General features: G+C 48.0%; 1 long non-coding RNA gene across 1 annotated transcript; it reads right to left on the minus strand.

Moving 5' to 3' along the window:
• Window positions 1-1666: 1666 nt before the first annotated feature.
• On the minus strand, window positions 1667-18404 carry LOC132648362 (uncharacterized). The gene is made up of 3 exons (XR_009586755.1): window positions 18380-18404; window positions 3133-3308; window positions 1667-1835 (listed from the first exon to the last, which is right to left on the minus strand). It is a non-coding gene; the product is annotated as an uncharacterized LOC132648362 (long non-coding RNA).
• Between the last annotated feature and the right edge of the window lie 3668 nt (window positions 18405-22072).

A 22072-nucleotide genomic window follows, 5' to 3' on the forward strand; every position in this document is an offset into this window, starting at 1 on the left:
GATTTCTGCACGGCCATATCTGGCTGCAATCCTTGTTCTGAGACTCTCCTGTCTCAACGTTGTGTAAATGCTGCTCCTCAATTGTCCCCTGATAGGCCAACAAAGGTGCTTACAGCAATCACTGAGTAGGGGAGAGAATAGGGCTGGACTTCCTGCCAGCCAGGGAGGAGGAAAGGGGATGATTTAGTCACAGCAGAGGTCCTGGAGACTTCAGGAGAGGAGCTGGAGCAGGAAAGCTACAAAGTGCAAGTGTCTCTGTACTGGATAAACTGGGAGGGAGCCAAATTAGTTTAGAGGGCCAAGAATAGAGTGAAAACCACTCAGTTCTTTGCTGTGAAGCTTGTTAAAATAGAATGGAGTCTCAATTATTTGTGTAATAGCCGGGTTAAGGCAAACTGGGAAACAAACACGGTTATATAATAATAACTGGATCATGAGGGCGAAGATCTTCCGAATAGTATTGGTACCTTATAAATGGACCAATGAATGTTCTCTGCTCTTGCTCGGATGAGAAGTTGGAAGTCTGAAAACTGGAGGAGAGACCTTACCAAACCTGCTGTCCTGCCTTCCAGGATGAGTAGCAACGTCTGTGTCGCCAAGCCATTGAAGCAGCCACACTTGGAGGGCTACTGGACACAAAGGCTGTATGGCTACAGATTCTACGTGTTTAGAGAAGCTGAATTCTAGCTCTCAGGGTAGGACAGGAGCCACTCCACTCTTTCTCACGAAGGGATCACCTGGAACCTTTATTTCTGGTGGTGGGGACAGAGAAAGTCTGTGCTATGTGAAGTCGCGTTACACAGACTACACGGGCTTATTATCATCTATAGGACACAAAAGAAATACATTTGAAAAACATTTATTACTTTTATTTGTTTCTGATATGTGTGTTCATGTGTGTGTGCAAATGCATATGTGCATGTATGTTTGTGTACATACCTTGTGTATATGTGTGCATGTATGCATCTGCGTGCATGTACACATGTGTGCATGTGTGAATGCATGTGTGTGTTCATATGCAAATGCCTATGTGCATATGTGCGTGTGTGTGTACATACCTGTGTGTGCATGTACACATGTGTGTTCATGAATGTGTGCACGTATGTGTATTTGTGTGTGTGTAGTACTCACATACCATACTGTGCAGATGGAGGTCTGAAGAAGGTTCTTGCCTTCCACATGTGATCTCAGGGCCTGAACTGAGCCTGTCAGGTTTGGCAGCAAGTGCCTTTCTGCACTGAGCCATCTCACTGGCTCAGGAAGTACTTTGAGTGGAGACTTATACATTGTCTGAGAATCACTGTGGCTCAGTGGGGCCTACGCAGGGGTGAGCTGATTCCTGTTAGCTTTGTTACAGTGTGGGGAGGGGAAAGGTAGGGTGGTCTGACACCCAGTGGATGGGGTCCAGGAAGCTGGTAAATCCCCCCTCAAAGCATAGGACAGCTCCCCGCAACAGAAGACCATCAGGCTGAAAGTATCAGTAGAGCCCAAGCTGGCTCGGCTCCCTCCTGCTGCCCCACGCAGTCAGGGGCCACCCTTCCAGCCCCCAGCACTCTGTGGAGATGTTAAAGGGATGAATCATATTAATGTCAGAGGAAAAGAATAAATTCACATGAAAGCTTGGCGCATTTTTTAAAATAATGTTTTGCCTTTCACATCCCAGAGCTCCATAAAAAATATTTTAATTAAATAGTGAATAGATTAAAACATTAATTTCACACATGTTTTAATAAATAACAAGAGGATGGCGTCTCATCTGTATAACTTGTGTTCCTCCTGAGTGGGTTGTCAAATGACTGCATGCTTTTCCCTTTGAATGGGTCCAGTGATGACACCTTTGACAAAGAAAGGAGAGTGGGTATTATCTCCTGAAAATGTAAGGCTCATAAAAGCCTGCTCCATCCAACCCCCAGATCTATTTAAAAAATTCACAGAATTTCAGAAAAGCATGTAGCTTCAAGGTTAATGTGTAAGATTTACAGAAACTGGAGAAATCACGAACTACAAAGAAGTATGAACTTCCTGCATGCCTCTAAATTAGAAAGCAGGCTCAAGCCAGTTAATTATAAAAACTCTAATTTAAAAGGCTTTCATATTTGCTTCTTGCCATAACTGTCATTTAATCAGTAATATCTGAGGAGGAATTATAAGTAAGGGGTAATTCTGAGCCAAATAAGATTATTGTGCACACCCAGGTCAAATGCTAAAATTCTTGTGTGCAGAGTGGGTACTTGGATAGGGAAATAGATGTGACGACATGAGAATAGAAATAAGAGACAAGATTCAGTCGTATAGAGCATCAGTAGTAGCAAATGATCAGACTGCACAAATCAGTTACAGGAGCCAATAGCTCAGGGCTGGGGGCTGGCTCAGCTGGTCAGGGCTGGCTGTGAAAGTCTGCAGAGCTGGCTTTGAACCCCCAGCACCCATGCACATGTGGGCGCAGCAGCATGTGCCTGCCCTGAGATGGGGGTAGCTGAACCAGTGAGCTCTAGGTTCAGTGAAAAAACCTGTTTCAAAAAGTAAGTGGAGGACAGTAGAGGAAGGTGCCCAACCCCTGGCCAGACAATGTACGTATCACCTGCTTGCACACGTTTGCACAGCCATCACCTGGAGCAGGAGCTGAGGCAGAGGCCATGGAGGGTTGCTCCCATGGCTTGCTCGGCCTGCTTTCTTATAGAACCCAGGACCACCGGCCCAGGGGTGCTCCACCCACAATGGGCGGGGCCCTTCCCCACCTGTCACTAACCAATCTCACAGAGGCATTTTCCCCGACTGAGGGTCCATCCTCTCAGATGACGGTAGCTTGTGTCAAGTTGGCATAAAAATAGCCGGCACATCAGGGTATTTTATCACAGAAACAGGAAGAAAAACTAGGACAGGGTTCAAGGCCAGCCAGGGCTCCTTGGGACCATGATTCAAAATGTCCACAATACAAATAGAAAACTGATATCCCAAATTCTTCATGTTTCAAGTCAGAAAACACCAACAGCAGCTAAGTGACTTGCCTGAGTGCTCAGGCTGTCCCAGAATGCAAGCTCAGTCAGAAAGAAGCCAGTTCTGACAGGAGCGAGCGAGCGCGTTTGTCCTCGCTAGTCTTCCTTAAGTTTCCGTGCCTCCACCGTGCCATACCTCGTCCATCTTCACGCTCTCCTGCCTTGAGCCCGGGAATGCTGGGTCAGTGGAACGGAGCTAAACTGAAGCTTGTTGACCGTCTTCTGCTCCTTTGAATGCGGCGACTTACACCAGTGGCTCTCAAACTGCGGACCGTGGCCCCTGGGCTTAGCCTGCCCTTTCACAGGGGTCTCCTAAGCCCATTGGAAAAAGACAGATACGTATGTTATTATTCCTAACAGGAACAACATTGCATCTATGAAGGAGCAATGAAAACAGTTTCATGTTGGGGGCCAGCACACATGAGGAGCTGTGTTAAGGGGTCCCAGTGTTAGGAAGGTGAGGACCTCTGACCTGCATCAACCAGGAGCGCATATGACTTGTCGTGAAAATTATTTTTTGTACATTTGTTTTTCCAGATCTAACTGTCCCATAAATGTTATTAAAACCCAATGTAGCTTTATTCCCTGGCCTTCTGATTAGGTTTTATCATGTACCATAATTGGCTCTACATACCAAAATTTTAAAAACAGATAAATGTGTGAATATTTAGGCTATATGTATTTAAGTTAATTTTTCTTTTTTGTTGTTTCTTTTAAAGTAACATTTTTTTTCTTATTCTGAGAGTAATTTGTAGTAATCATAGAAAACAGCAACAAAATGGAAATTACTCAAAATTGTACCATGCATTCTAGTGTTTTATTTTTAGGAGCAGGTTCTCAGTTAGCCTCGAGTTGGAACCACAGGTGAGGGTAGCTTTCTGCGTGTTCGGGACTGTTTGCACGGTGAGAGCTGAACTCGGCCTCATGCACGCCGGGAGAGAGCTCTGCCAAAGAAGCCACAGCCTGGCCCTGCTTTTCTTTGGACTTCTTCAAAGGAAGTGTGAGGAGCACAGCGCAGCGCCCACCGAAGGGCGCAGCTTTGAGGAGCACGGCTGACCTCAATGACCTAGCTGGACGTTTGCTCAGGGAGGTCGTTTTGCAGAAGGCACAAGTCAGAGGGCATATTATTTGCCCATCACGTATGTGAGTAAAGGCTCGGTAAGATGCAGGAACCAATATCTGTCGGGCAAATCGTGTCAAGGGGGAATTGCCAAGCCCAGCGCTGTCTTTCTAAAGGGCGTTTATGTCATTACTGCGAGGAGCCACGTGGGAGTCACCACAGGTTTTGTTCCTCTGAGATGGCTCTACTGTATTTAGAATCTGATAAAGCCCTTATTAGAATTCATCTCTGTGAGAAGAAAGGAACGGTGGAGTCCAGAGGGCTGGAATAATCCATTAATTGCACCCTCGCCTCGGTTACAGCTAACAAGGACTCGTGTGCTCTGAACAATGAAGAACACAGGAGAGATAAGATCCGGGCGAACGCGCCCTTCAGCAGCACCCAGAGGCGGCGGCCATGAAAGTCATTAAAGGAAAAATTGATTGAGGTATTTTAGTAAACAAAAGGGCCCGGCGCTTCACCGACAGGAAGGGGTTGTCGTGGCGCTGCTCGCTCTGCTGAGAAAGTGTTTCTCCAGGCTTCTTTCTTCAGCAACATTCTTTTCCTGTCACTTTTCAGACAAAATTTAAAAAATGAAAAGATTGAAGATTATGGTCCTGTTTCATTTTCTTCAAAAGAAACAGGCTGTTGCATTGTGCTCGGAACAGTTTACTCCTGGCCTTGATGTGAGTGTGAAAGGGAGACATGAGTGTGAAAGGGAGACGTGAAATTGAGGAGGAGGCCTGGTCTCTAGGAAGCAGGAAGCACGGGCTGGTGCTGAGAAAATGAAGAGGCAGGAAAACCGAGGCGAGGCGATAAAGTAAATGACCGCGGCTGAGAAGGTGGCCTCCTTGTCATCTCTCTGGTAGTGACTGCCCGGGCACCGCATGGGCACTGCCCTTCCGATATCTTTATTTTTACATTACTCAGTTTTTATACTCACACTTGGCTTACCTTTATACTAACTGTAACTCTTACCAAATGGAGCTTTATATACCTGGAATGTATTTCCATCATGTGGGTTGGGGCTGAACTACAACATTGTTAAATTTTTAATTACGTTAAATGAATTAATTGGTTGATTTTTTTTTTTGATCACTCTGTATCCTTGGCCAGCTAGGAGCTCACTAGGTAGACCAGGCTGGCTTCAGATCTATAGAGACCCGCCTGCCTCTGCCTCTCAGGTGCTGGAATTAAAGGTGTGCACAACATGATCAGCGAGGATTTCTCCTGAACATAAAAATATTCAGATGGAGTGAAGATTAAAGCAGGCCACTTGCATGCCAGATTGCCATCAGGATGGAGAAGAAGCATCCGAGCGAGGCTAGAGGAGGTGGCAGGAGGCCTGTTACATGCTGAAGAAGCGGAGGTTGAAATCAATGGGAAACTTTTTTTAGAGTGGCGTTCCTAGGCTGTAAATGAATCCCACCCTATCGCCATGGACAGGCAAGAAAGGCCTTCCATTTCACTCGAGCAGTCGGAGAGGGAGCTCGCCAAGCCTGTCCCCACAGCCTAAGTGTGAAACGCCTGTGAGGGGTGAACGGCTTGCTGGAGAAGCTCAGGAGCGTTGACTTCGGTCCTGTCTAAGGGGTCCCTGAAGAGTATACTGTTTTCTATTCGCTTTTTAAAAAGATTTATTTGTTTTATTTTATGTGTCTCTGTATTCTGCATGTTTGCATGTGCGCTGCATGCCCGTGTGCCTGGTACCCGAGGAGGACATGGGGTAAGGCAGTGTTAGATCCTCGGAACCAGGGTCATCGGCTGAGCCATCTCTCTAGCCCAAGGATCGGTTTTATACAGCACAGACAGGAGGTGGAAATGCCTTGGTACAGAGGAGGAAGAAGCAGGAGCCGGGATTCCTGTGCTGGTGAGTTAGAGTTTGTCCGCGTGGAGAGAGAACAGCAAGATGTCGGCGTGCCTCCCAGTGCTGGGAGGGTGGGTGTTCGAGGCGACCCTGGTGCCACAGAAAGGAGGGCAGCTCAGTGAGGCAGGTTCTTTCTTCCCAAAGTATCCCAGGACCCTGACACACCCGCAGGCACACTTGCTAAGATGGCTTCTGTCTTTTACTCCTGACACAGGTGGCTACTGTGTGCGCTCAATTCAGTCTCAGGGTACAACTGCCCAGCCACAGAGGGGGAGGCTCAGAAACGCGAGCCTCACAGGCTGACTGCCCTTAGTAGACTAGGCACAACCAAAACCATGCTTTCCCAAGGGTGTGCCTAACAGTTACCATGGTCCGTCCTCTCTCTCTTCCTCCCTCTCTCCCTCCCTCCCTCCCTCTCTTCCTCTCCCTTTTACACACACACACACACAAGGCCACAACTCTTAATAGTGCCACTGCCTATGGACCTATGGGGGCCATTTTTATTCAAAATCCCACAGTCAGCCTATGATACCACAAAATAAAACAAAAAGTTAGTGCTTAGATATGCAGCTCTATGGACTACTAAGAAGAAGAGGAGGAGGTGGAAGAAAAATATTGTCTTCTATTTTCCCGCTCCCTTTGAGAGAAGAATGCTCAGCTAGCACCAAAGCTGAGTTGAAAACCCAGAGTGTTTGCATGTTCAAGTCTGGGACCTATCATGGAACTACGGAACTATGGCGTGTGTTATTTCCAGGGAAAAACTGGCTTTCCCCTTTCCAATTTAACAAATTAATTTTTCTTGGAACCTTTGGTTTGCATTTCAAGACTGTAAGCTTTTATGATAAAAAGCTAAGGGCTCTGAAGATGAAGGCGTGGGAGTTCTCAAGACGCTCGGTCACGCAGAGGCTTTTGTGCGTCATGGACTGTCTTCTGTCTTAGTTCCTGTGTCCTGATATTCACTTTATAGCTTGTGAGGTTTTGTTAAGAGAAAAGAATCCTGTGGTTGAAGGCCTTGTCAGAGGACAGAGATTACAGTTTTATGTTAAAGGAAGATTCATCTGACTTCTGAAGTTCATTTGACTCGCAGCACATCTTTCCCTGGAAGTGTTAAAGTTCGGTACAATGGGGTCTGCAATCTTTCTGTAAAATAAATGTTTTACTTTTCTTGCTCTGGAAATGGTGCATAGGTTGGGCTGGAGAGGTGGGAGGCTCCATGGTAAGGCTGAATGATGCTCATGCAGATACGCCCTAAGTCGCGCATCAGGCTCAAGCTTGTAACTTCAGTTCCAGGGGATCCAGGAGGCACTCACACTCCAGTGCACACACCCACACAGACACACACAACTAAAATAAAATAAGTCTTTAAAGAAAAAAGAAAAAATACCTTAAAATATGATCATCAGCATTTTTGAGGAATTTTTCAAATTCCTTAAAAACTTGTATATACTGTGCATGTATTTTCTGCATGGACTGTATTTTGCTTTTTGTTTTGCTTTTTTTTTGTCCCCCCCCCCCCCCGTCTCCCTTCTGGGACATCTGAAGCTAGGAGCAATGCTTATTGCTAACTATTCAGAAGGGCTCTATTTCCTAACCACACCCAGTCACACGGTCGTTTTTGCAAAGTCCATTTTCTTGGTGTAACGTGATTTGTTATTCAGTTTCCTTGCCTTCCTACTGTCAAGGGAAACATTGTGGAAGTTTTAAAGAAGGCTGTAGGCAATGCTTTCATCCCTGAATCTTTGGAGCGTTATAAAAACAAAAGATTACTGAACCTGGAAGAACAAACCGTGGAGTCATTACATCTGGGCATAAGCCAGATTTCCTCTCGGTTAAGTTATAGACTAGAAAGATTGCATTCTGGGGTTTGGAGAAAGGTGGGTAATATCTAAACCAAACAACATTTTTTTTTTTTTACAGTTCCCGTATATTCACAGCAGTTGAATTTAATAGGCATTTCTCACATTCCAAATGCAAAGCTGTTCAGACTGTACACCAGGCATTTAAGAAGAAAGCACACAGAAACAATCAAAAATTTAAAACTGTAATATGTTTTTATTTTTTTCTCCTTACTCATGTACTTTCGGGGTTAGGAAGTGCTGGAGACTGAACCTAAGATCTGCGTACACCAAGCACACCATTGAACTATACTCTCGGCATCAGAGAAAAAGTGTAAATACTCACACAGGGGGCTCAGCTTACTCCCCATCCCCTGATCCCTCCTTGAAGCCTTTTCCGATAACTAAAGTGCCTGTGAAGAGGGACATCTGGGCAACCCAGCCAAGCTCAGGCCAGTGACTGTTCAGCCCCCCCCTCCACAACTGATTCTCAGCCCTCGACTCTGGCCGTTGTTTTCATTCAGGGCCTGGTACCTGACTCCTCAGACCAGATGGAAAGAGCCTGCCTTCTGATGCAGGCGCTGTCATCCTGTCCTCTACCTCCTCTTCCTGTGGTGAGTGTGACCAGCTCCTGTGCCGCTCTCTGCATTCAGCCCACAGGGGAAGCAGTCTTACTGGGCAAGCACAGACCACACAGAAACAAAAGTGCTCATCACACGTGGGGGACTTTTCTTCCATCTTTTCCTATCACCGTTTTCCCTGACCTCAGCACAACTGTACATTCAGATACGTTTTTTTACTATCCTGTCTTTTTATTTAAAATGGCAATCACTCAAGTCTCTGTAACTATCATATTTATAACCATAAAATTTTGTCTACTTGATACATAAACATGTATTTGGCTGCCTGCCCTGGTGGTGGACTCTGCTCTTCAGCTCTTGCTTTTAGGGAAATGGCATTTCCTCCTATGGGTCTGCAGAGAGCTACTGACCACAGCGTCTCTCACTCCAGGTTTTGAGTCACTCAGGGGTGAGAGGGGCTCATGCCGAGCAGTGATGCACACGCCCCTGTTGATGGGATCCCGGGTGCCACATCGCAGTACTCAGGGGCTGGCTATTCCCTCGTTCGCTCATTAGAAGTGGGTGTACTCAGCAGTTTTCTTGTTGCTGTGACACACGAGAAGCAGCAAGTTGAGGACACAGCTCGCGGTGCTGTGGGAGCTGAGCGGCGGCGGCGGGAGCATCGGTGGCTCTTCACAGGGCAGCTGCACAGGAGGCCGAAAGCAGAAAGAGCCTAGGACGTGGCCAGTCCGAGGTTCCTCCGGGGGGCTCCTCCCTCCAGGAAGGCTCGCCTCTTAGAGGTTCTACAAGCTTGGGAACTGAGCCACCGGCTGGGTCCAAACATGAGGAGAGGGAGGACGCCATGTTCTCTCTTCAGTGGGCCTGAGTTAGAAGGAAAGACGCTCACGAGGCCTCAAACTGAGTATCTTGAAGCTACGTAGACCTTAGTTCTGCTTTTCCTTCGTGTCATTCACTTCCCACTACTTTCCTTCACTGAATATAACCAGGCTTGTTCGTGTTCTCTGCCACTAAGAAAATCTATAAATGATAGACAGATTGCTAGGCATTATGCTTATCTATATTATTTCCAATGCTCCTGTGAGGGGGTATGATTTCTTAGATATTTTACATAATTTCCCACCAGTGGAATTACTAAGTCAAATAGTATTAACATTTTTCTTAATATAAATTTCCCAAATGCTTCCTAAGAGGATTATATCAATTTACATTTTATATTATATGTTGCTCAAATGTTACCAAAAATTAGATTCTGTTCAAGGGGACCTTATAACACATGATACATCTCAAGTACTTAAAAAGAAGAACACAGAGTATTTTCAGCTCAGCATTGAGATGAGGTTATTGTGTTGTTCATGTGATCTCAGAGTTATGGCAACCCTCTGTGGATGAGCTGACTCTGGACCAAATCTGGGTGTCATTAGACACTTCACTCAGCAGCATACCCACGCAGAAAAGCCGACCCTCGACTCCTACCGACTGTCTATTCTGCCCTTGTTCTTCTGTGAAGTCACATAAATTGTCCTGTTTTATCTTCCAGCTCAGAAGAAGTGGACTCACAACTCTGAGCATCTTCCCAGCAGGAGGAAGGGCTGTGGAGGGTTCAGGGGCTTTGAGCCCACCTCACAGAATGGAGCCACCACCATCTGTTCCCAGAGAACTTGGGATGGGCTAGAAATTCAGGTTGGAGCTTTGGCTCCACAGAATAACCATATAAGATGAGGAAGCCAGTCTTTCTGGATCTTTATTTTCTAATCTATAAAACCATGAAACTGATACCTGCTATGGCACCCATGGGATTTGTGAAGCACATAGTAATAACGCGGGAACGTGCTCTATGTTTGGGAAGCATGCTTTGTAAGGGAGCACACACCATTCATGACTATCTCTGACCATGGCGAAGGTTATAAGACTCTGGGCCTGGAACATCACTCTTCACTTCCCCCTGAGCTCTGAAAGCTGTCAGGATTCTTAATAGGTGTTCCACACGGGAGAATGGAGCTTTTGGAAACACTGAAGAATGTGGCTTCATTGTGTGGCCCCGATAGGCTGCCCGAACTTCGTGGCCAAACAAGAGGACAGAATCAGCACTCTGTCACAAGCAGAGCTGGACACACGGTGTCTCTCCCACAGGACCTTCCTAGCCTGGTGGTGGAGGACAAGGTTGGATAAAGACAGGCAATTCCAAGAAACGAACACAAAAGCACTGAGCCATAGTAGGCCAGGCCCTGCATGCTAAAGAACCACCACAGGATGGTTCTGAATGAACCCAATGACCAGAGACAGGAGTGGAGAAGGAGCAGCTTGGCTTCCTCCTGGGCTTGACTGCCTGGAGTTCTTGGGCATCTGAGATTTGGGAGAAGACGGCTTCTTTCCTAACGGTGGGGTCATGTAGTAGGAACTCTCTTAGAAAGATGGCAGGGAGTCGTTTGCTAGCTTCTCTGCCTCCTCTGTGGGTCTGTGGGTCTGTGGGTGCTGTGTGTGACACGTCATGCCTGCGCCTCTCCTTAGCTCCCCATCCCCATAAGACTTCAAATATTATTTAAAATATTGAACTATGTTTCCTGTTCCATAATACACAGGGGGGTATTTCCCATGAAGTCCAAACCCGAGCTTGCGTTCTTGTTTCCTGAGCACGCCCTGGCCGTGGCTGGGTTGTTCGCTCTCTACGGGGTCTCCTTCAGGCCAGAGTGTACACTCGCCTCATTTGAGCAGCTCATCGCAGCAGAAGGGCATTAGGGGACAAGAGCTAATTGGAACTTTGCGGATGGCTGTCATGGATGCCCGGGCCTGTCGATAGTGCTCAATAGGCCAGAAGAACAAGCGCTTCCTCCTGCATACTGATTGCTGAGTCTCATGCCTCAGCACAGAACAGCTTTCTGGATGGGGCAGTGTCACACGATGCTTTCGGCTCGTAAGTGCTTAAAATCCCTGGCTGCTTGCGGATGGTTCTGGACACTCCTTCATTATTGCTGAAATGGAACTGTAATAATAGTTTTGCCCTCCAGTGTACATGTCTGTCCCTGGTCTCTGCGACAGTTAGAGCTGACAGTTAGAGCCATCTCTTCCCAGGTGTAAGCTCGCACTCTGCCTGGTTAGAGGCTGGGGATTCTGTATCTTCCCCCTTGCTCCTTTCACTCTCCGCTGCCCCCAACCCAGCCCAGGTCTTCTTCTCCGGGCTCTTTGTTCCAGCGAGCAGCAAGGAGGTCATTTGGAGCCTCTCTGCTTTCTTCCACCTGAAACGCTATTGTTTAACTCTTTTTAAAAAGGAACATTTTATTTTATTTTGTGGTATGTGTGTGAGTGCTCTCACACTTCCACGTGTGTGTGTGTGTGTGTACATGAGTACAGGCTCAGGAGAGGAAGGGGCTGGGTCCCGGAAGGCTGAGTGACAAGCATTTGTGGAGTGCCCTACTTGGCTGCCAGGGGCTAAGATGAGTCTTCTGTGAGCACTCGGAACCTCTGGGCCATCTCTCCAGCCCCCATTGTTCAATTCTATTCCGACCAGGACACTGCCACTATTTTCAGGGAGCTCTTATTTTGCCTCAAGCTGAAGTCCCCTTGCAACCAAGAACTAATGAGCCATTTGACTGCTGAGCACTGCCTTCAAACTTTCTGTCTAATCCACCCACTGTCTTCAGGATTGGCCTTCTTTATTAGGGTAACCTGGCTGTGTGCACGTCTCTTCCCCCCAAAATAGAGTGTGGCCTTCTTCAGGCTGTGACCATCTGTAGATGCCACCCAGCACCCAGCACTGGCTTTCACAGAGGAAGAACATGCCAGGCACTTCTTGGCTGGTTATTCTATTTTCTCTTGCTCACCTCCAGCTGTTTTCCATCATGTCACACATCTCCACAGAGGTCCCACAGACAGCGCTCCCCTTCACCTGCTGCTCTGCTTCTCTCCTCATAGCAGGGAAAAGAGAACCCGGAGAGGTAACTCTGAATCCTTCTTTGGTATCAAGGTCTTGGCTTCTCATGCCCCAAGGCTGTGGGGACTATGGCGCCGGCGTTTCTGAATCTGTGCATCCACCTTTGCCTCTGTGAGGAGCAGGTCCCTATAGCAAAGGGGTCCAGTGTAGAGGGGGAGACAGGTTTTTCATTTGGTTACACCAGACTGAGTGCTGAATATTTCAGTGTGTGTTTATGGCAAGTACATTTTTACTTGTAGGAGGAAAAAAGAACGAAAACTAGATTTCCGTGTCTATTACCTAGGCCTCTTGTGGTGTATGCGACAGAAACTCAGTTCAAATTAAACAGTCCACAGGAAAATATGTTGGTTCCTATAGCCAGGTAGGAACTCAGGCCTAGTGAACTCCCGAGGCTTGGTGCAGCGTGCATCACCTGCTGCATCTGAGGTGTTAATGGCACCGGGGTCTGAGGAAGGAGTTTAAGTTGGGGATAGAGCTGAGCAGACAAGGGCAAGGGCAACCATGACAAGTTAAGAGCCATTTCCCTTGAGGTCTTCTATTCTTGGTAAGAGCTTCCACAAAGTAGATCATGTGGAGACTGTGAGCTGAGTCAGTGGTGCTGTGAGTGTGAGTTGTGTTAGTGGTGCTGTGTCTTGAGCTCGGTACCTTTGCCAGCTCACTTACTGCTTGTTCCTGGGCAACAGCACCTTATAAAAAGCTCTGGAAGGCTACTCCCAGCTGGACCCCTTCTGTGGCTCTATAAAGAGCTCTGGAAGGCTACTCCCAGCTGGACCCTTCTGTGGTTCTATCTCTTCCTACTGCTCTGTACTCACAATGGCTGTCTTTTTCCAGACCTCAGGAATTAAGGGTTTCAGCTTTGTTTTTGTCTTCATCCTGAGGAACAATGTCTTCAGATTACCCTGGACCAAATAAACTGTGGCCACTGGACCATGCTCCCAGAATCTCTCCTGTTAGCCACCCAGGGCAAACACTCAGAGAGCAGGTGACCTAATTCGGAGTAGGTGCTCCAGAAATGGGCTGTTCGGGGCTATGCTGCCAATTATTCGCATTTCAGAACTAAAGCCACTTCTGCACTGTAGTGAGGCTTCTAACAGTGAAGTGCTCTGCAGATCTTGTCAGGTCACATATTCTCCCAAAGGTCTGAGGAGGTTTGTTACGACACCTTCATGTCCATGAAGTTCATTAATCATGTCCGGCTGAATATGGCTGGTCTCCCCCACCCCCGAGTTTGTTGAAGTTTTACCGCCAGGTTCACAGTGTTGAGGGGTGGTAGCATCCTTAGGGGATGGTTGGCTGTAGGGACCGGGACCTCCTGGGTAGATTGATGCCTGCCAGTGGGCGTAGCTCTGGAAGGCGAGGCCACCCATGGGGTTTGTGTGCTCACAGACCTCGCCTGTCCTACTCCTCTGTCGCACCAGGACAGACCCCAGACTGTGCTCTTGGATCAGCGTGTTGATTGGTCCAGGAGCTTGCCCTTCAGGAATGCCTGTGAGGATTATCTTGATCAGGTGAACTGACCTGGGAAAGCAGGTAACACTGTTCTCTGAGCTTGGGTCCAGGCTACTCACAGAGCAGAAAACGAGGTAAATACGGCATTCTTGCCCCCTGCTTCCTTGACTGCAGACACAGTGTGGCCGGCTGCCTCAGAGTCTACCACCACGACTTCCCTGCCCGATGGACTCGGAGCCGAAACACTCTGTGCCCAAGTGTCGTTTGTCAGGAATTTGTCCCAGCAGCAAGCAGAGTCATAGAGCCTTTAACACTGGGAGCAGAACAGACTCTTTCCTTTATGAATTACCCAGTTTCTGGCACTCAGTTCTGGCATCAGCGATGGCCTGAAATAGACACACAGGTGTCATACAGTCTCAGAAGGGGAGGCCGCCTCCTCTCTGTGGCAGCCTGCCTTCCTTCTGAAATCACCCGGGATTTCTCTGGATGGCCTCAGGAATGTTCATGCCTGCAACTCCAGACCTCCCCTACTGTAGGGAGCATTCTGTCAGTGCAGCAAGCTCAGCTGAACTGAGAGCCCAGCCTGACACCCCCAATGTCTATGGTGAATCCTGAGAGAAATAAGGGCAAGGATGTCAGATAAACCTTTCCTTAAAAACAAACAAACAAACAAACAAAACCCTAGTTTTGCTGCATATTTATTTTGAACCCACAATCTGGGAATTTTCCTATAAGTCATTCACATATGGTTCCCCCTCATGCTGCACTCATCTCTGTTAGCACATATCTGTCTAGTAATGAGAGCTATGCATCTTGAGTGTAAATGTTTTATATGCGTTAATGCTCTTGGCTTACATGCTAAAGAGCACTGAACAATACGATACAGAAACCTTTTCCTTATGACGGTTGCGTCTAAAGAATTTGCTGGGTTGGGTGGAATAGACCGATCTGTCAATTCCCGAGTTCCCTTCTAACCAGGAAGTCACTATTAGCCAAGGAACAAAAAGGTACTGTCTATGCAATTAAAAGAACAGGTTGGCTTTGCTCAAAATGGAAACAAAAGAAGCCATGCAAGAGACATGGTGTTTCTTTAATTAGGTAATTGAAATTCTATTGGAAACACTCATGATTATTTTTCTTTAGGACAGGAGCTGCCCTTGACTGGCATGGGCTAGCCGCTGGTATTTGCACCTATGCAGAGAAGCGCCTTTGCCACCAACACTCAGATGGTGTGGATACTGACCTGAGTGCCCCAGCTTGCTCTTGGCATTCTAGATGGGCTTTTATTATCTGGTAGCTACCTGTTCTGATTCATTAAATGCTGCACCAGAGTCCTCTCATTTGAGATGCATTCATCTGCAGGAAATTAAATATTCAACTTCCTGCCTTCCGGGATGAAAGCAGTCTAACCCCAACTCTCTTTCAGAGAAAGAGTTTGGATCCCTGAAGAATGCCCCTGCCTTTTATCCAGATCCATTGTTAATTCTGTCCACAGGCTCTGGGAGACCAGCAAGGCCAGGGGGCCAGTATCCTGCTATATTTTCAGAAGAGGAGAAGAAAACATTTGTGGCAAGCCTGACCTCATGGAGGCTCATTAATGCTTTGTAACTGTGAAGACCTTTCAAGAAAAATACAAACGTGCACAAACACAGACAGACACACACTGCCCTCAGGGTGGTGTTCAGCTGTTAACATCCGAAACAAGCCGTTTCTCTGGGATGTTGAATCCAGCGTCCTTTCTATACAGTGAGTGCAAATGACTCACATTGGGAAAGTACATTAGCTTTTGATTAGCTGTTGGATAAAGGCCAGTTAAAATTTTAAATCTGAATGAGCTGACTCAGGCCCCTCAGCAGCATCATGGACAGCCTCGGAACCTTCGAACCTTCGTTAAAGGCTTTCAGCTAACTGATGTCTGGAGAAATGGGTTGGCACACAAGTCTCAACTGTTCAGCTCTCATCTGCAACAGAATATGTAATCTTGGAATCCAACCAGTCTCTTGAAATTTTCAGGTAGAATTAAATTTAAAGAAGCTGGCACTCAACTACGCCAAAGAAAGGGGAACTCCAGCGGCCTTGTGGCTGTCGAACTCTATCTCTCGGAAGCTTGTATTTAATTATGTTTATTGCACTTAAGTACTGCTGGAGTCACAAATCTGCTGATAACAAAATCTGGAATGGCTGGTGGGAGGTTCTCAGGATGCAGCAGAGACTGATGCAGTTTGAACATTATTTTTAACTGTGGGTCCTTTCTGAGCTCCGCCTTCTCATCTTCATCTGTGTTTTTCATCACTAACAGGAACAAACTGTGACTTTGTAGAAAGCCCGACTCCAAAACAGCTGATAAAACTCCCCTGGTCCCCGAGGGGACTCCACAGATTAGGACCAAGGACTCTAGTCCCAAAGCTGTAACCTGGAATGTCCACTGTCCTTTGTAGCGACTCCAGAGGCAATTGTGATTCTCTTCTGTGTCTTATGGAAGAATTGAAATGACAACAGTAACTTTCCCAGCCCAGAAGATTTTTGTTACATTTCTAAGATTGTAGCAATTGTTCCAAAGGAGAAGGAACAATACCCTCTTTGAACATGTGAGTCGCTGGCAGTCAGCTCTGGAAGGTTCCTCAGATAATCTATCTTTCCAATTAGGCTGTGAGCTCCTTAAAGGCAGCTGTGGATTTTTTTTTTACTTGTTTCTGTTTTATCTTTGAGAGTTTCTTTATGTGGACTCGGCTGGCCTTGAACTCACCGTTCTCCTGCCTCTGCATTTTGAGTGCTGGCATTAGGGATGGGTGCCGCCTACACTGGCCAGCAGCTAAATAGTTTGTTATTCTCTATTCTTTGCCATTTCTCTGCCTGACAATTCCAAAAGTCGGTTTTCAGGTGAATTCAATTGTTTTCCCGCAGCATGTAAAGGGCAGCTGTTAGGTCGTTCTTGATTGGTAAACGCTACTACTCTCTCTTGAAATCAGCGTTGGCACCATAGACTTGCTGCACATATGACTGTTGATTGGGACTCTGGCAGGGAAGTGCCACATGCAGGGTCATACTCAGATCTGCCCCTCCTTCCGTCCCTGTCCCCATCCCTGTCACCGTCAGCTCTTGTCCCTGAGTGTGGATGGGACCGCAAGGTAGGAACTCAGGGAACTTTTGGGATTCTACCAATACAGAGTGAAGCAGAGGACGATAGTCCACACAGAGAAGAAATGGAGCCAACATGTGGGCATGCCCAGCAGCCTTTCGACTGACTCCCACAGCTTCAGCAACTGGGATGCTTCCCTCTGTGGGGGCACTGTGATCCTGTCTCATAAAGCTACACTGTATCCCTTCCTACCTTTTTCCCATGATAGACTTAAGTTTTTTTTGTTTTGTTTTGTTTTTGTTTTTTTTCCTCCTGAAACTGTAACAAGTTTAAATGATGTAAACTCTCTGCTGTATGGAATGTATAGTGATGGCTGCCTGCAGCTGTGTGAGGAAGGAACAGGAAATTATTGTTTAATGGTTGTACTTTTAGAGCTTGTGCTCTTTGCTCTGTTTTGTAAGATGGAGATGGGGTCTTCTACAGCCCATGCTAGCCTTGAACTTTTCGCTGAGGCTAGCTTTGAATTTCAGACCCTCCTGTCTTCACCCTCGGAGCACAGGATCGGGGGTACCTGTGGGCTACCTCTTCTGGCCTAGTTTTGTCTTAGAAGATGAAAAAATTGTAGCGATCAATGTAAGCACACTTAACACGTATAAATGGTCAGGACAGCAAATCTCGTGTTACACACTCAGCTGCTTTTACTCTTTACAACTGGAATTCTGCTCAGGTCCGTAACTGCCTGATGTGTAGGCAGTTACTGTGTCTACCACGTTGTCACCAAGCTGGCTTTCGATAGAAACCACCCTGCTTGAATGGACACCGATATTCCTCCAACAGCACTAAAACTGTGTTCCCCGATATGCGAGGATTCTACCAACTGCAGGATCAGCTTGTTCTCTTGAGCCTGTCACATGGGCCAGAGGGACTTTCTAGGCCTCCTGGGAGGCTGCTCTTGGAGGAGGCCAATGGTAGCGTAGCGCCATTTACTCTTCCTAGACCTTGGCCCTTCAGGGTCATTAAACATTTTCTTTTCTTCTTCTTCTTTTTTAATGCCTCCCCCTTTTTTCTTGAGATAGGGCTTCTCTGTGTAGCCTTGGCTGCCCTGGAACTCACTCTGTAGACCAGGCTGGCTTTGAAGTCTGAGATCCACCTGCCTCTACCTTTGAAGTGCTGGGATCAAGGTGTGCACCATCACCACCATGTGGCTTCCTTCCTTCCTTCCTTCCTTCCTTCCTTCCTTCCTTCCTTCACCTTTCTCTTTCTTTCTCTTTTCTTTCTTCCTTTCTTCCTTCCTTCCTTTCTCTCTCTCTCTCTCTCTCTCTCTCTCTTTCTTTCTTTCTTTCTTTCTTCCTCAAATTTAAGTTTTATTTTGCTGTCATTGGTGTTTTACCTGCATATATGTTTGTGCACCATGTGAATGCCTGCTACAACACAGGTCAAAGAAGGCCCTGACCCCCCGGCAGTGGACTCACTCTCCCCCCGGCAGTGGACTCTCCCCCACAGTGGACTCACTCTCCCCCCGGCAGTGGACTCTCCCCCACAGTGGACTCTCCCCCGGCAGTGGACTCTCCCCCACAGTGGACTCTCCCCCGGCAGTGGCTCCCCCGGCAGTGGACTCTCCCCCGGCAGTGGACTCTCCCCCGGCAGTGGACTCACTCTCCCCCCGGCAGTGGACTCTCCCCCGGCAGTGGACTCTCCCCCACAGTGGACTCTCCCCCGGCAGTGGACTCTCCCCCGGCAGTGGACTCTCCCCCGGCAGTGGACTCACTCTCCCCCCGGCAGTGGACTCTCCCACGGCAGTGGACTCTCCCCCACAGTGGACTCTCCCCCGGCAGTGGACTCTCCCCCGGCAGTGGACTCTCCCCCCGGCAGTGGACTCTCCCCCGGCAGTGGACTCTCCCCGGCAGTGGACTCTCCCCCGGCAGTGGACTCTCCCCCGGCAGTGGACTCACTCTCCCCCCGGCAGTGGACTCTCCCCCACAGTGGACTCTCCCCCGGCAGTGGACTCTCCCCCGGCAGTGGACTCACTCTCCCCCCGGCAGTGGACTCTCCCCCACAGTGGACTCTCCCCCGGCAGTGGACTCTCCCCCGGCAGTGGACTCTCCCCCCGGCAGTGGACTCTCCCCCGGCAGTGGACTCTCCCCGGCAGTGGACTCTCCCCCGGCAGTGGACTCTCCCCCGGCAGTGGACTCACTCTCCCCCCGGCAGTGGACTCACTCTCCCCCCGGCAGTGGACTCACTCTCCCCCGGCAGTGGACTCACTCTCCCCCCGGCAGTGGACTCTCCCCCGGCAGTGGACTTTTCCCCCGGCAGTGGACTCTCCCCCGGCAGTGGACTCTCCCCCGGCAGTGGACTCACTCTCCCCCCGGCAGTGGACTCACTCTCCCCCCGGCAGTGGACTCACTCTCCCCCCGGCAGTGGACTCACTCTCCCCCGGCAGTGGACTCACTCTCCCCCCGGCAGTGGACTCTCCCCCGGCAGTGGACTCTCCCCCCAGCAGTGGACTCTCCCCGGCAGTGGACTCTCCCCCCGGCAGTGGACTCTCCCCCCGGCAGTGGACTCTCCCCCCGGCAGTGGACTCTCCCCCGGCAGTGGACTCTCCCCCCGGCAGTGGACTCACTCTCCCCCCGGCAGTGGACTCTCCCCCGGCAGTGGACTCTCCCCCGGCAGTGGACTCTCCCCCCGGCAGTGGACTCTCCCCCGGCAGTGGACTTTTCCCCCGGCAGTGGACTCACAGCAGCTGTGAGATGCCATGTGGGTGCTAAGAATCAAGCCCACATCCTCTGGAAGGGCAACCAGTGCTCTTAATTGTACATCATTTCCTATGCATTTATTTCATTCCTTTGCAAGTCTATAAACTGTTTTATGATAGAGACTGGGCCTCATTATTCCTGTTCTGTGTTCCTGGTAGACTTTTAATAATGCTTAGTGAATTAAAGCAGAAGTGGAGAAAAGTCACTTTGCCAGATTTCCCCTTAAGACACATGCTTGGAGAAATGTTATAGACTTCAATATTTATTGAACACTTAGTATTTGCCAGATACCATGCCCAGGTTTCTATTTGTTTGTTTGTTTGTTTGTTTGTCTGTTACAGTTTAGTTATGTATCCTGTGGGCCAGTCTGTGTGGTGTGTCAGGGGTAACTTATGAGGTCGGTTCTCTTTCCACCATGTGGGCTTGAACTCAGGCCATCAAGGTCACAGCAGCTGCTTTCACACCCTGAACACTGGTCCCTGCCTAATGACAAGGTGTTTTGTTTGTTTGTTTTTTTTTTTTAGCACAGATTACATAGCATATGGAATCGCTCCAATGACCACATTGGACAGATATGACTTTTGTCCTCATTCCTACAGATGAGGAAGTGCACACACACACACACACACACAGAGAGAGAGAGAGAGAGAGAGAGAGAGAGAGAGAGAGAGGGCGATAATTTGCCCGAGATCATGAGTACTGAGAGCAGGCAAAACAAGTGAGCTAAATCTGCTTGGTTCCTAAGCCTGTGCTATTTCTATTTTATTGCCACACATCTGTTATTATTATTGCTGAATTTCCTGTCTTTTTTGTGAGCAAGTGTGTGTGTGTGTGTGTGTGTGTGTGTGTGTGCAGGTATGAGAGTGTATGTGAGCGCATGTATGAGTATATATGTGTGTGTATGTGATTGTGTGCATGTGTGTATGTGAGTGTGTGAGAATGTGTGTGTGTGCAGGTATGGGTGCATGTGTGTGAGTGTGTACATGTGTATGTGAGTGTGTGAGTGTGTGTGTGTGTGTAAATTATAATCTCCCCAAAAGCAAGAATCTTATTTCACTGTGTTGTGGATGCTCATTAAATATCTATTGAAAAGTGGAAGAAGAGAGGAAAAGAAAGGAGGAAAGAATGTGAAGGAAGGAGAACAGATGGAGGGAGGGAGGCACGGAGCAAAGAAGCTGTGGGTGGAGCTGGGCCAGCTCATAAGCTTGGCAAGAATTAAGCTCACAAGAGGCCGAACGAGAAAAACACTGGCTCATCATTGTCAAACATATTCCCAACACCATTGATCGCCTTCCTCAAGGGAGTGCTTCAGCTGCATGTCCACTCTTGCATGAGAGTCCATGGTAAATGCTCGCTAGCCCCCTCTCTCTGTCCGGGCTACCTTGGCGCCCAGCCTGACTCTTACATGCTTCCAATGACAGCACAGACTTTCCTTTCTGTCTGGCAAATGCTGAAAGATTGTGTCTCTTAACTCCAACGTCTCCAAATCAAAGGCAAACATGGTGCTGCCCAGCCCTGCCCCCACGGCCGGTGGTCCCAGGAGCCGCCTGCACACCCTGTGTGTATATGCAGTATGGATGGACATACATGCCATGTAGGTTGGAGTTCCTGTAAATTACACTACTGGGGGCCATTTCTTTGGCTGTATTTTCTCCCTGCCATATCTCAATTTTCTTCCGTATAAAGTGGGAATGCTAAGATGGTTGTAAGAACTAAATAAGTTTACGTACGCAGCGTGCTTAGCATAGTGTCTCCCATTCACAAAACAGCAGCCGTTTGTATTGTTGCGGTCTCTAATAACTTCATAACTCCGTGTGCCTCCAACAAAGTAGCACCTTAAACCATGACTCGCCCTGAATGACTTTGAGCCTTTTCATGGTGTTTCCCAAAATGATGATTCACATGGGACAGAAAGCAATTTTAATGTAGTTCAGGCCACAGGGACTTTATTAGAAGGGTACTGGATAGAAGCAAGAGCCAGGAGCCTCTCCTCCTCCCTGCATTTTGCAAATGAACTTCCTGCACATAGCTGTGATGGTGGCCATCATAAGTCTCCTGCGTCTCAGCTGCTTCTCCAGCTTCAAACTTCAGACCAGAATCCCAGGGATGAACAATTATTGGCTAAGTGCAAGTTGGCACCAGCCCTAGAGAAATCACCTTGAAGAGGTGACTTTAGAATCAGGATGAGTAACTCCACAGGACACACACACACACACACACACACACACACACACACACACATGCATGCACACACACAAGCATGCATGCACAAATACATATAAGCACACACAATGTCACAAAGTAGGGACCAGTCAAGCAGAAAACAATACTCTCTGGTGACCTTGCGAGGATGTGGGTCTAGAGAACTGTACATCTAGAGCCAAGGTGGACCTGAAGACTTTCCCTCGGGCATACAAAACCCCACCTTCTTCTAGCTGAGAAATTGCCTTTCTCTTCATGAGAGGTTTCCATGGAGAGAGTGGGAAGA

The sequence above is a fragment of the Meriones unguiculatus genome, chromosome 1, assembly GCF_030254825.1.
Source record: "Meriones unguiculatus strain TT.TT164.6M chromosome 1, Bangor_MerUng_6.1, whole genome shotgun sequence".
Taxonomy (NCBI): domain Eukaryota; kingdom Metazoa; phylum Chordata; class Mammalia; order Rodentia; family Muridae; genus Meriones; species Meriones unguiculatus.